The sequence below is a fragment of the Teleopsis dalmanni genome, chromosome 2 (assembly GCF_002237135.1).
Source record: "Teleopsis dalmanni isolate 2A chromosome 2, ASM223713v2, whole genome shotgun sequence".
Lineage (NCBI taxonomy): Eukaryota > Metazoa > Arthropoda > Insecta > Diptera > Diopsidae > Teleopsis > Teleopsis dalmanni.
Genome location: NC_051847.1, coordinates 130,874,865 through 130,878,829, shown reverse-complemented (window position 1 = coordinate 130,878,829; position 3,965 = coordinate 130,874,865). Strand labels below are relative to the sequence as shown.

At 26.6% G+C, this 3,965-nt stretch overlaps 1 non-coding gene across 1 annotated transcript; it reads right to left on the bottom strand.

Moving 5' to 3' along the window:
• Positions 1 to 1,723: 1,723 nt before the first annotated feature.
• On the bottom strand, positions 1,724 to 1,796 carry Trnaf-gaa. The gene has a single exon. It is a non-coding gene; the product is annotated as a tRNA-Phe (tRNA).
• Positions 1,797 to 3,965: the final 2,169 nt, after the last annotated feature.

Sequence of the window (3,965 nt, the reverse complement as noted above, 5' to 3'; positions counted from 1 at the left end):
GGCTGTAACTAATTTTATAACTACAAGTATTTTATGGGCTACTATTTTCAACGCCCACAGTAATCCTATTACTAAATTACTCAGTAGTACATTCGAGTACAGCATCTTAAATTTATAAATAATATTCTAAATAATGTGAAGTATATATACAATAAAGATATTTAATTACTTCATTCATTCATATTTGAATTTGAATATAAAAACTAACTTTGAAACTTAAAATGGTAAGTGTGTAGCAGCCGAAGCGACTTAAAGCAGAACGAATTGTTTTTTCTTCTCAAAACTGGGTGTGAATATTGATTGAAGAATCCACACATCGCCAGTAAAAACAAAAGAGGCGCTCCAACTTAAGTTCAAGGCAGAATGCATTTTAAATAACTTATTTTTATGTAATTTAAATAAAAAGAATTGTTGAAATGAGAAAAGAAAATTTAAAGGCTTGGTGCTATTTGAAAAATTTACTTAAAAAAATTTAAATAACAACAGAAGAGCACTATATACTCTAAGCATTCAGTTTACAGTAACATCAATTTCTTGATGAATAAATATAAATAAATATATAACAAAGTTAATATTTTATATATAACACATTTAATAATTTTCGAATGTAACTATTAAAAATGTTGTTTCAAAAATCGATTTTATTTATAAATATCTTCTACTTCCTCATTCCATTGCATACCCATGGGAGCATTGGGTTATAAGTAACTCTTTCCAACTATTACGATTTCTTGCTAGGATTTTAAATTCTCCAAAGGTTTTTTCGCTTGCTTGAATTTTTTCTCTAGTGTACTCTTCTACATTTGCTTGGGCCTACCAGGTATCATTGGGCTTACTCATAAATATAGACTACCTTTTAACACCATTGTCAACGTTGTAATGCTTATCTAATATTTTAATTAATTTAAATTGAATTAAGTAAATTCGACATTTAATTAATTACTTAAACTCTCAAAATTGATTAATTGTTTGAAGATCTTTTTTCCGGGAGCATGCTAAAAGTCTATGGAATCCAAATCTGGAGAATACGGTGGACAACGACTAAAACCTATGCATTTTACAACTCAAAGACTAATTTATGTATTTTGTTTATTGTAACCAACGAAGATGTGGGCAGTGCATTGCCCACATTTTTTTATGCTATTATATATAGTATGTTCTATTTCAACTCAACAATAACCTTATATAATATTCGCTATTATTATATGTTCTTATCAAGGTAATCAGCGAGTGTTAACTATTGAAATAATACCGTTTACATAAGATAATATCATTACATAAGATTAAAACTTAACTACGAATTTGTTTATAAGCATTGTTACCGAGTACGTAAACAATATGCATACCTCCAAACTTTCATAACTCGAAGTCCCATTTTGCAAAGAAAAGGTTCGACGTATGGAGACCTCTAATTAAAGATTTTTTTTTAATTGCATTTAATTTGCTCTCTAAGCACTGTTGCACTCTATTTAGTTTGAGTTATAGACAATTCGAGTTATAGAAAAATTTGTCTATATATATATAGATAATATGAAATATAATATAAAACATAAAATTAAAAATATATAAAAGACAAAAAATATTAAATAAAAATACAAAAAAGAAAATATAATATATATATATATATCAAAAAATAACTTTAAATAAATATCAATATATTATAAAATATTAAAAAAAAAAACTAAAATAAACTTAAAAAAAAACAATTTAAAAAAAACTGCTTTGCCGAAACCCGGGATTGAACCGGGGACCTTTAGATCTTCAGTCTAACGCTCTCCCAACTGAGCTATTTCGGCACATAAAAAGATAGAACCAAATTATTAACAGAAATATTACTTTTTTTATTAATAATAAAAAACAATGTAAAACTAATTATATTCTAAAATAAAAAAATATGTATAATGGCTTTTTAATAAAATATATCTGATGGATACAATATAACAAAAATAAATCATTTCAAACAGTTACATTTTGTGCTCATTAATTTATACGATTTAAGTGCTAGAGTTACCAACTCTGAAAAAATTTATACTCACTACGTCTTATAATCCGATAACAGATGTTTAGTCGTAATGCAACGTCATTTAAGATGTTTGAGTGTCTAGGAATTGTAAGCAGGGTAAATGTTGCTCAAAAATGGTTGCAGTCTGTGATAGACAGATAGACAATTTAAAAAATAATAAAATAGAATTGGAAAGGGAAACAGAATAAAGCTTAAATGCATTAAGTTCATTAAAATCGTTCAAAATATTGAACTTTATGACGTTTTTTTTTTCAACGCACTGTTCTGTCAAATATTTGAGAATGTAAGAACTGTAAACACAACAGTGTTGGTAGTCTGTAGTATTTGGTGGTAGTCTGGGATTGATGGTAATAATCTATGATTTAATGGGAAAGATATATTATATTAAAATATTTTTATTAAATTTATTCATTCAACTGTTTAAAAAAATTTGAAATACATATATGAATTGGAAAAAGATTAAAATATGCTAACTGCATTGAAAATTTCAAAATATTGAATATCACCACATTGTATACATGAAATTGTTATTGTACTCGATTATCTAGAAAAATTATTATATGAAAACAAATAATATTCAGCTGATATTTTAATACCTTCATGTTATAAACTTGCCACCCCATGCGGCAAGTTTATATATGATATAAAATAGATTTTATTAAAGCAAAATAAATAGTATTCTTATTATTTACTTATTTTAATACTATATTTTATTCTTTATTTATTGTAAAAACCTATACGTTAAGGTCGAAAACGTTTTATTGTTAATTTTATATTCCTAAAATCTACTTTTATTTAAAGTTGAATCTTTCAATTAAAAACGTTTGTCATTAGCTAACTTATTGAACAAATTGATGGGCGATGAGTTGGGCATCGGTGTTTCAACGCTTTAACATTGATCTAAAAATATTTGGGCATATGTTTCAGCTTCCGTAAAACTAGTTATAAAATAGATAATCATAAACATAGACATATCATCAAAGATGATATATTTTATTCACCTCTTATAGTTTTGCACAATTAACGTACGGATGGGACGCCGTTACCATAGATAGACATGACATATGGTTAGAATCTTTATTATATGACTGACTTACTTCCTTATTGCTAGGTTCTTCCTTAACACTCGGCTCTTCCTTTTTCAAGTGCCTATCTCATATCGCCAATTTTAATATTAAATACAAAGATTTCTAATTGAAAGTGCCTTAAAACTTTATTATGGGGTTAAAAACGAACTAACTTTGGAGCTTAAGTTAATCACAATACAGAATATCATTTTTTATTGACATGTTCTAGCACTACATCAAAGGAATGAATTAAGAACTTTGTCTTTTTACATAGAATTTCCACAAATATTGGTTTCTAGCTATATGTCTTGACTTATTAAATGTTTTATTCGTTTCCTTAACGTTTCTACGCCATGTCATCTTGGGGCGTCCTCTGTTTCTTACACCTTGGAGGGTCCAAAGAATATCATTAGCAACATTATTACTATTACCAACCCAATTTGTTTATAAGTTTTAAATGTATTCACTATTTGCTAGTCAAAAATTTGCAATCTGCTAATTTGGTTTACTGTTCGGTTTTAATAATTGATAACTGGCTTTTGAGATTAAATCGATGATTAATCTTACTTCCTGATCAAAAGTTAATCGGAATTTCAACAATATCTAAAAGTTTATATTTTTACAATTATGTTCTGTTACTCATAACTGTCAAATCGACATTTCTGTTCCCAGTTTTTATAAATATCTTAAATGCATATCGTTAAATATATATTTGAGATACTAAAAACTGTTTTATTCTGTAGTTAAACTTAGTTTATTAAGTTCGTTATAGACTATTATTTGTTGCAACAAAGTCCATCTTTTCGGTATATGATGTCAAAATATTCTACTTTTTATTTAAAATTTTAATTACAAAGAAAAATTATTTAAATGGT